Raw genomic sequence first — 14151 nt, 5'->3', positions numbered from 1 at the left:
CTAACCATTAGCAATTTTCAAATATGGTAACAAATCAAGGGTGTTGGTAAATCCTGTTGGTGTCAGTGGGTTTCCTTTTTTTATAACTACCCCCCATTTTGAAAGAAAAGAAGGAATAGAATGATCTCTTACATGGTTCCTACCGTCAAATTCTAGAAGCTAACTTCAAACCACATTCAAAAATTTTTCTTCTTACAAGTTTATTTGTACTAAATTATTTGTTGCTTTGTGGGTATAAAAATTATGAGGGGAGATGGTGTTATTGTGCTGCTATGAGAAACAAGGTTTCCTGTTGCATGAGCTCTAAGTTTTTTTCATGGACAAAACTCCAAATAGCAACATAGTTTTTATCTTATACCTTCAAAAAATTAAGCATTGAGTATATAAAAAGAGAAATAATGAACCTCCTCTTCCTACCCCTCATGATTTGACACATTTTTTTTTATGTAGACTGTATACACATTTTAACACAAAACAAATTATGTATACTATATAAATTTTCAGGAAGAGTACTTGATAAGAAAGTTAAGAGTTGTTTTGGCACCGATCTTTCAACACACAAAGAGTTTTGATTGCTCAGTGAAGGAAATCTGGTAGTGTTTACACAGTTCTATACCAAGCCCAGTTGAAAATGTGTGGTTGTATGCATATAACAGTTCCTATAGAAAACTATGATGCACTTGTATCTTCTCATTGTGGCATGCACCTCATTAACGAAGATATTGCCATTGTTTATTTCTTAAAATGGTGGTGATTAAAAGGTTTATTGTGGTTATGGGTTAGTAGGGATGGGACTTAGCACACAATGTTTATTTGTCCCATCTACCACTCCACTCCCCGACGTAATTCTGATAAGTACTCATCACCTTGATTGTTACATCATTAAAAAAAATGACCAGCTTTTTCGAATGAGGCAAGGAGATAAACCCAGTTGTCTTGCTTGTCTACCACATGTCAGTTGCTAGCCTATTTGAACCTTTATTTGTGCACAAAAAGGTAATTTGCACTATGCTTAAGATGAATTCAAAGATGATTCAAGGCTCCATAACTCATGTTTACCTTTTGGAAGCCTAGTTTTGATGATGTCATGGTTGCAGGTGCTTCAGAGATTGTGTAAATGTTGTTTGTTGTGTATAATTCATCCTATAGTAGTCTACAAGGGATCCTATAGTTGCTTAGGAATTCTTCATTAATTTTGGAGGATGTTTTTGGAGTTGAGGAGTTGTAGGGAAATATATTTCCCTTAGAGAGTTCCTTATATTCTAAAATGCATGGGTCTATAGGGACTTTGTAGCTTTCTATAGGACTATGTAGTTTTCTATAGCAGGTATAAAGGCCTGTCAATATAGGTGAAAATTTCCTTAAGTTATGCAGGTGACTTTATAATTTGAAGGATGAATTAAATGTGGATGGAGAAGGCCTTGAGTTTGTATGTGACGAAAAAGTGAAGGAAATAGGTTGCTACAGGTTGGAATGGGGTGAATTGAGTGAAAGGAGCACAATTTTGAAACTTGGACATGGAAAGGAAAGTAATTAGGACCCTATTGGTGCTCTCCTTTGGAAACAATACTAAAAATAACTTCGATTTGTAGCTTTTTACAGAGACAAGTATCTCTTATAGCATTCCAAGAAAGCTGCAAAAAACCTATGGAAAGTGGGGAATATGACATGGATGAGGTTGGGAATGATGTAAGGGAATGGGAAATGGTACATGGATACCAATTGGGCCAACCTTGAGGAAATCTATGCTAATTAATTGAAAGGGAGTAGGATACAAAAACCCTCTAAATCATGGAAACATCAATTGAGAGCTGAAAATCATGTTCAAGGATATTAAATATGGAATTTGGCTAGCAATAATAAATTCATTGTACCACAACACTATTTCTAGGAAGTACGAGAGGGAAAGGATGCCTTGTTTGATGAAATCGTGGTAGTAGTATACAAATCTTGATGAGAGGGTAGAATTTCTTGATATATAAGAGCTTGTGAAATCTAAAGGTCTCTTGATAGTAGTAGATTATCAGAACAAGACATCAGAGCATACCTCGTGGAGAGAATGGAAAAATAATGAAAGCTATCCCAAAAATCTTGATCAAGCCAATCTGGACACATTAATAGAAGAAATTCATGAAAAAAATATCCCACTCTTTGAGGGATAGGACAACATCCGATGGGGATATAACCATAAGGGTATGTTCACAATCAAAGAGGCATATCAAATGGCTGCAACTTACACCAATATTTCTTGTCATCCAATCTACAAACACGTTTGGACTTAAAATTTATGCCCCAAAGTTTCCCATTTTCTTTGGTTATTTCTACATAAAAGATTCATTTCATGGGATAAAATCATATACAAAGGATTCAAAGGCCCTTCCCTCTAGTTTCTATGTAGAGCATATGTAGAGGACATGGAACACTTGCTCAATACATGTGATTTTTTGGAACTCTATGGTCTCAAATCTTCAACGTGTTTGAACAATTATATAGGAATAGAAATGGCATCATAGAAACAACTGAATATTGGTGATCCTCTATGAAAAATAATCTTATTGTAAATTGATCTTCAATTGTCATTTGAGGGCTTTTTCTATGAAGCATATGAAAGGAGTGAAACAATCACATATTTAATAATTGATCATCAAAAGGGGAGGTAATTTGGGAAAAATCATTACAGAGTATCTATGAAACAATACTACTACAGCCTTGGTCATCATCAAACTTAGAAGATAAAGGTTTGGGTTCCACCTATTTGTGTAATCTCCAATTGTTTTCGTCCCCTTCTATTGATCCTTTGCCTCTAAGAAGCTCATATTCTAATCCTCTAGCCTCCTAGAGCCCTGACCTCCCCCTAGATTCCTTAAAATTAATTTTGATGGAGCATATAAAGGCTATCCAAGTTTCATTGGTTTAGGAGGAATATTCCATGAAAACTATGGGAAACTAGTGTTTCTCTTCACTAATAGTATGGGATATTCAAGTAATAAAACATGAAAATTTGTAGGTCTAGAGACTGGCCTTGTTGATGCATCATCACAAGGGTTCTCTAGGTTGATTTGGAGGGTTATTCTTAGTTGGTCATCTTAAGATTAAAGAAATTAATCAATTGGACTTCTCTAAAAAAAAAAATCCACAACTGCATGGTAGAAAAATATATCACACATATTGACCATCTGATCCATATTATTCTAGTCATTATTCCCTCTCATGTTAGGAGAACACACAATAAGGTAGAATACCTTATGGCCAACTTGGAATGCAATGACATTCACCTTCATCTTTGGGTGAGCTAGAACAATCAGTCATGGGAGGACTCAAGACCTTGATCCGAATAGAAAATGGCATCAACCCATGGTATTCATCCACCCATGTTATTCATCCACACATGGAATTTACCCATGGTATTGTAAGTGACATCCACCCATGGTATTTTCCCATGGTATTTTGACATCCACCCATGGTATTCATTCACCCATGGAATTGACCCGTGGTATTATGACATCCACCCATGGTATTCATTCACCCATGGAATTGACCTGTGGTATTGTAACTGAAAAAGACTATAAGTAACAAGTTGCGTTTTGTAAAAGGACAGATTTTCCGCCACAATGTAGTTTTTATAGTTATTCCTTGTTTTCATAAAAAAATCCTTTGTGGTTTTATTTACTGTGTGTTTTGTCATTTTCTTTCTAGCATTTCAATTCTTTAGATCTTGGAGGCCTCCCCCACAAGATCCATTTCAATATTTTAGATCTTTGGGGCCTCCCCTCAAGATTTGGATCAGTGGCATCAGAGAAGGTTATGATTCCATGGGAATGAGGGTTTGATGCATATTTTAGTTTCAAATTTTGCAGCAATATTCAATAAACTTCAGGCATGTGCTATGTCCTCCATAGAGCATTTTCTTGGGCCAAGCGGGAACATTTTTCTTTTTTCATTTTTTTGCAGGAATGTATTTGGGTGACGAGTTTGCAGATTAGATCTGAAATTTTTAGTGCAAAATTTACAAAACAAATAACATATCTAGATTCCTTGCGAAAAAAATTGCTCCATTTCAAAAAGAAAGGGTTGAATCAGAGTTCAGATGTGGGAGATATCGCTGATTTAATATCAGCTATTTTTGTCAGAACTTTTGTGACGACAGAAAAGTTGCAGCATGAATATGAGATTCTAGAGTGTCTAGATAAGGATTTCCAACACATGGGAAGATGCAAAATGGTCCTTTTGTTTCCAAAAATAGGTTATAATAAAGACTCTAAGTTATATTGACCTAGTTGTGTCCATTTTAATTTTGGAGCAGCATTCGGAGTAGTTCCCTTTGGAGACGTGCCCTCCCACCCTGCTTTAGTAGGCACCTACTTCACATTCATTAGTTTCATCATAGCAGTGTTTGGCTTGGCTTCTTTGGAGATGCACCCTCCCATCCTAGGCTATGTAGGCACTTGCTACTTCATCAACAACCAACATCATGGGTATGGGTCAACCACACAAAATCCATGTGATCGAAGTCCATTTGCTAGGCCGCACACTGTTAGCATCACAATTGGTCACATGAATTATAGGGTATCTCTATCCTCGGATCTTTGTTTGTCATGGTTATGGGTCATCCACAAACCCACACTTCATCAATATCCATTTTCTATGGAGCACACTGTCAGTATCACAATTGGTCACAAGCATTACAGGGTATCTCTATCCTCGGATCTTCATTCATCATGGCTATGGGTCATCCACAAACCCACACTTCATCGAAGTCCATTTGCTAGGCCGCACACTGTTAGTATCACAATTGGTCACAATCATTACAGGGTTTCTCTATCCTCAGATCTTCGTTCATCATGGTTATGGGTTAACCACATAAAACCCTTCTCTTAAGTGGCTCTTCATATTCAACAAAGGCTTTGTAGGAGGGAACTTCACACAATGGGGACCATTTCTTCTTAAGAAGAGAGGAATGATCTGAATAGAAAATGGCATCAACCCATGGTATTCATCCACCCATGGAATTTAACCATGGTATTGTAAGTGACATCCACCCATGGTATTCATTCACCCATGGTATTTTCCCATGGTATTTTGACTTCCACTCATGGTATTGATTCACCCATGGAATTGACCCGTGGTATTGTGACATCCACCCATGGCATTCATTCACCCATAGAATTGACTCGTGGTATTGTAACTGAAAAAGACTATAAGTAACAAGTCACATTTTGTAAAAGAACAGATTGTCCGCCACAATGTAGTTTTTAAAATTATTCTTCATTTTAATAAAAAAATCTTTGAGGTTTTATTTACTATGTGTTCTGTCATTTTCTTTCTAATAGTGCAATTCTTCAGATCTTGGGGGACTCCCCCACAAGATCCATTTCAATCTTTTAGATCTTGGGGGCCTCCCCCCAAGATCCTGATCAAACTTGGACTTATCGATCCAATAAACAAAGGTCAAGAAACCCCACTAGGGGTGGAAGAGCATGAAGGACTGGATTGCACTGAGAGCATCTCTGCAACAATCCAAATCCTACACCTCCAGTCAATCTAGTGATTATGTGAACTATTGATATTTCCATTTCCTCTTGATGGTTTCAGTTAACTTATGCTTTTTCTACTTCACTTCGAATTTACTAATATTGTGGCATAACGTTTTGCATCAAGAAGTCTTGGTTAATAGACCTTTTTGTATGTATTTGGTTACTATATGGACATTTGGGACAAAAGACATTAAAATTTTCTATTGGTCTAGTTTCCAATCTAGTAGATCATAAAAAAAGTATTTTCATGATATTCTGTAATATGATATCAATTTAATAAAAATAATCTTATTTACAAAAAGAAAGAAAAAATGAAATTATATTATTTATATATTTGAAAGTATAATACAAAAAAGAAAGTACATGTGTATATCACACTTACAATAGTATGGATGTGGTTGATTATACTTATAAAAGTAAAATTATTCAATTGATATTGTCACAGATCCATTTGGGCACATCACTCCCATCATTGAGATCAATATATTTAGGGCTCATCAAACCCTAATTCAGTTGCTACATGCCCTAGACAAGTCACCATTTTGAATGCCTCCTTCCCTGAGAATTTCTTGGCCTGAAGCCCTCCAAAATTGCCTCCTTGAGGGACCAGCGTAGCCTTGGACAGGGGTAAGTGTGCTTCAATGTAGGTAGGCCCATCTCAGGGTGCTCTATAGAGCACCTAGGCCCACTTTGACCTGCGCTGGGCAAGATTGAGTGAAATTCACATAGGGTTCTGGGAATATTCTTATCCTTTGGAGTCATCTAGAATATTCCCACACTTATCACATCCTATGAGCTAAAAAATGGATGAGGAATGAGTTAAGTAACCTCCTATCCTCTAATCCCATCCTCCATGGAAACTAACTCTAATTTTGGAAGGCCATTCAATATCGTCATTTATGACAAAACCTCCTCCATTTGCCTATAAATTGAGCACTCATCTAAGTGATCAGGGGCTGGACTTTGAGAATTTGTAAGGAGATATTGTTGGTGTGAGAATTGAGAGTATAAGCAAGTGTTGTTATGCTTCCGGAGTGATGTTCTATTGATGTGATGTTGGTTGGAACCCAAGCTAGAAGAGTGACAATGGATCGGACTTCATGGTTGTAATTATTCCTTCTACTTAATAAAGTTGTTTACACCTTTTTCATATGCTTATCTTGATATATGATGTTTATATGTGTGAATGTATCTGTTTCCATTTACTTGTATTCGATAGATCTCTTGCTTTGATTTGTTCTCTGTCTTCTGTTTATGCTTGCAGGTACTTTTGGAGGGAGTTAAGTTCGAGAAGGAGCGACGGGAGTCAAACAAAGGAGACAAAAGGGAAGCGAAAGAACAAGTTGGTCCTTTGATTCCTTGTCTTATTTATCGTTTATAGAAAAAGGATAAGCACTTTAAATCTATTGTTCTAGGTATATCTACCTACCTAGGGAATTAGTATTTATCCGCAGATACCAAATTCCTCACAACAAATTGGTGACTCTGCTGGGGAAAGATCATCGTTTCGGGTAGTTTAACTTCATCTTAGTACACTCTAGTAGACCTTTCTTGCTTTCATTGATCCTCTTTCAGCCTTTTGAAGTGTTTTTTGGTGAAAATTGTGCTTTTAAGCCCCTAGGATGGCCTCTTTGGCACCAATGAAGGCTTGGTCTAGAGATAGAGCGCTGCAAAGCACCCTTGGCTTGAGGATAGTGCTCTGAAGTGCACTATCTCCCATTCAAGGTTGCACTTATCCTCCTTAGGATAAAAATCGCTCCTTTGGGTTGCTTTTTTGCCAAATTTCCTTATGTTTTTGCTTGTTGAAAGGTCAATGATGCTTGTGTCTCTGAAATCAATTTATGTTTCCTTGTCCAACCCTACTTTGTCCTTGGTTGTTTAGTGTTTCTTAAATGATTTCTTTATCACTATTAATTCATTGTCAAAGTTGGTTTATAGTCAATTAATCTTTGTTCAAAATAAAGTGTCATAAAATTCTTCTTTTCTTTCGAAACAGAACTGTCGTAAAGTCTTCGTTCTTGAAAAAAGATTGATTGATTGTATGTGCATTAGTTTCCTTTTGTTCATCATAACATTAAGGGAATTGAAAAGAAAAACTTGCATTATGCATTCAAAGAGTTTATGTGTTCTCATAGGAATAGTTTAGGGAAATTGCATTAGGTTGTGCTCTTTGCTCTTTGATTGAAAGAAATCTGATTGCTCTATCCCTATTAGCTAATGTTTTTCAATTTCAAAATTGAATGAAAAGAATGCTTATCATATTAGTTTCATTCTAGGAATTGAAAATACATCACGTGATGAACCTTGAAAGGAAAATTCTTAATCAAGATCAACTTAAAATTCATCTGAATTAAGCTAATGGAGCATTGTAACTTAACGCATAACATTTGGAAGTCCTAGGCTAGAGACATGTTCTGGCATTGTAAAACATAGCAGTTATCGCTAAATTGTCTACGATACATTCTTAGTATGATACCTCATTCCATGTATGTGAGTATATCCTAACTTGTCCCTGTACCTTCGGGTATATAGGGCGGTGTTATAGTATGTAAAGTATATGGGAATGCTCTCACTGTGTAGTTTTTCATTAGACAACGCTAATACGGATTGGGCCTCCACGTAATTTCGGGTATATATGGGAGGACAACACTATGTTGCTATCCATCCTTAGGTAACTGAGTGAGACACCTTGTACACTGTGATACACTGAACACAACATTCAGGGAGATTTCCTACCCGTACTTCTCGGTTCGCCAGGAGGTATTCTGCAGTTCACAGTTGCTTGGTAATCCTTTTTCCTAGATCATCCCTCTTTTGTTTTTTTATGTTATTTTGATTAAAATAAATTTATTTGACTGTGGATAACATCCTCCACGCTCGCTCCTTAGTTGATATTAGGTTGAGACATATGGCAAAAAATCTGGAGTCCACAGATCAAGGAATTCCTTTTGATGGGAATCCTATTCCTTTTCCTCCTTTCGGAAATATTGGTGCCCCTTATATGGCTACATTGTCCCTTCCAGGACTTACCATTAGCTTGCTAGTATGGCTGTTTTCAATCTCCTTGGTTCAAAATGTCGTCATTTCTCTGCAATCAAGTACTCCTCCAACTGGACAAAATCAACCTCCAGTTGATCCTAAAGTTGACTCTTTGCCTTCTTCCTCAGTTGTTTCTTCCTCCCCTTCTTCCTTTTCACCTGTTGAAAGTATTGGTACTAGTAACTAGGTGGCTAAGAAGAAGAAGAAAGGGAAGAAGAAGAAGAAGAAGAAGAAAATTCAGCGGGGGGGGGGGGGGGGGGGAAACCAAGCAGCCATTGCTTTAACTGCGACTTCCAATGAGAAATCGTCTGATAAGCCCCAAAAACTTCGATATCCTTGCAAAATTTGTACGGGAGACCATCTTCTTTAAAATTGTTCTAGAATTTCTCATATCTTAGAAAAATAGTCTTCTCGTTCACATCATCCTGTGTCATCAACTTCTAGATATCATGTTGGTGACACACCATCAACTAGTGGTAGTAAAGTTCATGGAAAGAAGGGTAAAGTTAAGCTTCCCTGTAGGTTATGTGAAGGGAATCACCCCATTCACCTTTGTCCCTATCTGGATGAAGCCAAAAAAGTGTTGGATAACTGTCCTGCTTCTCCACAGTGACTTTCATCTGGTTACATGAGACTCTCCCTTAATCCTTCACTAGTTGATAAAGTGACTGACCCAAATCAACCATTGGTCAAACCCACTTTCCCTGAATGTGAATCCAATGATTCTTCACCTCACCGATCACAGGTCGAGGAAACATTTGACCCCATTTCAACTTCAATTAATCATATCTTTCCAGTAGAGAGTGATTATGATACCACTCAGGTTCATTTCATTTCTTCAGATTCCAATGAGCTTGGAGGAAACCCTCTTGTTCCATCAAGACAGGAGGACAATCATCCTGTTCCCATAACTCAAGGGGGTAATTCTCCCATTCTTATGGTACCCCCTCCAAGTACTCTGGTCACTTCCTTTGATTGGAATCGACTAGCAGGATGCCATCTTCCTTCTTATGTGCCTTTCTAGATCATGGTACAGGTTTGTAATACGATTGTACCTGTCACTATTATAGATGAAGGTGCATCTGTGAGTATCCTTTCCTCCACTGCTTGGCAAGCGCTCGGTTCACCGCCACTTGTGCCTGTTACCCAAAATCTGTTGGCTTTTAATAGAGGAACCAGTCAACCATTAGGGATCCTTCCTCAGTTTCCTATTACTTTGGGAGGAAAAATTGTTTATCTCAATGTGATGGTAGTCACAGGCCCTTTAGATTACAATTTACTTCTTAGGCATGACTATGTTTATGACATGGGATCTATTGTTTCAACACTCTTTCAAGTGATGTGTTACCTACATGAAGGTAGAATTGTCATCGTTGACCAACTTTCATTTCCTGGTCCAATTATGGCTTCCAGTCAACCATCTTCCCTAAGTGGTCCTTTTGTTTCAATGGTATCTTCCCCGCCACGGGTCAATTATGTGGCAACCAATTCCATTCCTACATCAAATGACGATCAATTCTGTGATTTTGTACATTATGTATTAGGGGCATTGAAACTAGATCTTAGTTTCCTTGCTATGGATCCCTTCTAAAGCATTATTCTCCCATCTAATGAGAACCTCTTGGAAGTCCTGACCTCTTATGGGTCGCGATCAAGAAATATGAGCATAGCTCCTTGTCTTGTGTCAAGCTCGTTAAAAATGAAACAAGGAATATGAGGATAGTTCTTTTACTGTGTCAACCTCATTAAAAAATGAAACAGCTCCCATGAGGACAATTCCTTGTCTTGTGCCAACCTCGTTAAAAAATGAAACAAGGAATATGAGGATAGTTCCTTGTCTTGTGTCAACCTCGTTAAAAAATGAAGCCAAGGATATGAGGATAGTTCTTGGTCTGTATGAGAATAGTTCCTTATCTTGTGTCAAGCTCATTAAAAAATGAAACAAGGAATACGAGGATAGGTCCTTGTCTTATGTCAAGCCCGTTAAAAAATGAAATGAGTATGAGAATAATTCCTTGTCTTGTGTCAAGCTCGTTAAAAAATGAAACAAGGAATCTGAGCAGAGTTCCTTGTCTTGTGTCAAGCTCATTAAAAAATTAAACAACTTCCCCTGGAGCAAAGTTCCAAGTCGAGTCTTTGAGTAGATCTCGTAAAATCCCAGTCGAGTCTTTCACTTGATCTTGTAAATGAGCCTTCATTCCATCCACCTAATAGCCACGAGTAGTCTACTTAGGTGAATGTAATGAAGATTGGGGGGCATGCACCTAGAATTGAGTCATCATGCTGGGGGCATGCAAACCAATCTCAAGCATAGTTTTTCATGATTCAAGCTTGTGTAAAAATGAAACTGAATTCAAGCATAGTTCTTCATTTCAATCTTTTCTAAAAATGAAACTGAATCCAAGCATAGTTTTTCATTTCAAGCTTGTGTAAAAATGAACTCATTTCCATTTTAACCCTTGTGATTTTCATTCTATCAACCTTTTCTGTCAGATGAGCCTTGGTTTTTCTCCTTCCATCGTCACTATCTGCTTGGCCGATCATACACTTTGACTTGGTTGTTTTACCTTTTTTGAGGAACTGTTGCAATGAGTTGTCTTATTAGCCACGCTCTTCACATAAATCAATATGTTTTGAGAAGTTCCAACATCACCCAAACTAGTTGCTATCCTAGACACCACTCATTTCTCAAAGCAGAGTCGTCTTTAAGCTCTTTTCAGACTCTCAAAATATGAAAATATTTCCAAGTGCTTGTCCTTTTCAGCTCATTAACGGATTGGAAACGACATCTACTCAATATAAGTTTAACCATTTTTCGGGCTGGGATAGATTATTTATGAAAAAGGAATATGTTGACCGAACATGGTCAATAGGTTCTCTCTTGTATTGTTTTATGCTTTTTCAGACTTGAGAGACAAATATACAAAAAGGAACTTGTGGTGTTTTTTTTCCCCTTTTCAAACTCTCTAGATATGAAAAGGACCAAGTTATCATTGTCGTTAGACTAGTTAAAACATCAAATAGCGACAAACTTGTCCATCATGACAAGACCGAGTTTCACCTTCGCTAGACTCATTAAAACATCACATAGAGATGGATTCACCCGAAGGGTGGAATTATACAAGAAGCATATGTTATCCTCGTCAAGCTTGATAAAAAATAAAGAGGTACTGGTCAGCAATGACTGGGGAAAATGGGAAAAGGGGTAAACCACTTTATGGCAGTAGGTCGCTCTTGAACATGACACTTTCACTTCATCATTGTGACTATTTGGGTTGGGTTATCTGCTTGATGGTCATCATACCTTGGTCTACCATACCATCCATTACTTTTGTTTTAGGTCAATGTTGCCAGTCCATTCAGTGTCGCTGACATGTTCAAGAGAAATCACTCAGTTTAAAATTCATCCTTTGCAATACTCATAAACCTTCATTTTCATGACCGCCATTCCTGAGCCTTGTGTCGTCAGTCAAATTCCATTTCCAAAATCATTACACTCGTTTCGTGTCATTGATGTGGGATACATCAAGACCCTCCTGTGACGAGTCGCTTCTTGTCGACATCAGCACATTATCCAAGAAGTTGACTTAGAAACACCCCTCCAATACCTTGAGGCTTTCATACATCAATTGCAGGTTTCTCACTTCTGAGGATAGGTTGAAATCACTGGCCTTTGACCAAAATACTTTGTATGGTTTTCAACATCAAAATATCCATTCACACCATGCAGAATATACTGTAGTACCTTGAGGATCATTATCATTATCGGTGATTTCTCTCGCGTTTATTAACAGCTCACGTCATTGGCTAGTAATCAGATAGTGTCTTCCCATGTTCGACTTTAGATCACATATTCACACTGTTAGACTCATACTTGAGCGAACGATTGAATGAGATAAAAACCCCAGATCTAGTTTCATCCATTTGGGCTGCGATTTGAGGAAATGTACCAAATCATCCATACGATGAATTTATATTAATGGTCATCCTATCATGGGTCTATATCTATATATGATTGTCTATGTACTTGTAATGAAAGTTTATATGCTGAGATTGGGTATGCCTTCCCTCAACGATTCATGAGAAAAAATCAAAATATCATGATATTATGTATTGTAATCGATGCAGGTCACCAAACACTTCGAAACCTCCTCATCAAATCATAAATCATATCACTCGACATCATTATTTTTGAGTTCATGATTTAGGGGGTAGCTGTTACAGATCCATTTGGGCACATCACTCCCATCGTTCAGATCAGTATATTTAGGGCTCATCAAACCCTAATTCAATTTCTACATCCCCAGTGGAGTTGCCAATTTGTTATGAGGAATTTGGTATCTACGGATAAATACTAATTCCCTAGGTAGGTAGCTATACCTAGAACAACAGATTTAAAGATCTTATCCTTTTTCTATAAACTATAAATAAGACAAAGGAATCAAAGGACTTGCTTGTCCTTTCGCTTTCCTTTTGTCTCCTTTGTTTGACTCCTGTCGCTCCTTCTTGGACTTAACTCGCTCCAAAAGTACCTGCTAGCATAAAAAGAAGATAGAGAACCAATCAAAGCAAGAGACCTATCGAATACAAGTAAATGGAATCAGATACATTCACACATATAAACATCATATATCAAGATAAGCATATGGAAAAAGGTGTAAACAACTTTATTAAGTAGAAGGAAGAATTACAACCATGAAGTCTGATCTATTGTCACTCTTCCAGCTTAGGTTCCAACCAACATCACATCAATAGCACAACAGTTTGAAAGCATAACAACACTTGCTTATACTCTCAATTCTCACACAAATAGTATCTCCTTACAAATTCTCAAAGTCCAGCTCCTGATCAAAATGAAACTGAATCCAAGCATAATTTTTCATTTCAATCTTGTGTAAAAATGAACCCTTTTCCATTTTAACCCTCGTGATTGGCATTCTATCAGCCTTTTCCATCAGATGAGCCTTGGTTTTTCTCCTTCCATCATCACTATCTGCTTGTCCGATCATACACTTTCACTTGGTTGTTTTACCTTTTTTGAGGAACAGTTGCAATGAGTGGTCTTATTATCCAACCTCTTCACATTAATCAACTTGTTTTGAGAAGTTTCAACATCACTAGAACTAGTTGCTATCCTAGACATGACTCGTTCCTCAAAGTGGAGTCCTCTTTAAGCTCTTTTCAGACTGTCGAAATATGAAAAGATTGTCAAGCGCTTGTCCTTTTTAGCTCATTAGCAGATTGGAAATGACATCTACTCAGTATAAGTTTAACCCTTTTTCAGGGTGGGATAGATTATTTATGAAAAAAGGAATACGTTGGCCAAACATGGTCAATAGGTTCTCTCTTGTATTGTTTTATGCTTTTTCGGACTTGAGAGGAAAATATACAAAAAATAACTTGTGGAGTTTTCTTTTTGTCCCTTTTCAAACTCTCTAAATATGAAAAGGACTGAGTTATCATTGTCGTTAGACTTGTTAAAACATCAAATAGCGACAAACTTGTCCATCATGACAAAACCGAGTTTCACCTTTGCTAGACTCATTAAAACATCACATAGCGATGGATTCACCCGAAG

The sequence above is a fragment of the Pinus tabuliformis genome, chromosome 6, assembly GCF_031772625.1.
Source record: "Pinus tabuliformis cultivar Carrire ecotype Pingquan chromosome 6, CPIR1, whole genome shotgun sequence".
Taxonomy (NCBI): domain Eukaryota; kingdom Viridiplantae; phylum Streptophyta; class Pinopsida; order Pinales; family Pinaceae; genus Pinus; species Pinus tabuliformis.
Note: the sequence above shows the minus strand (reverse complement) of the source record.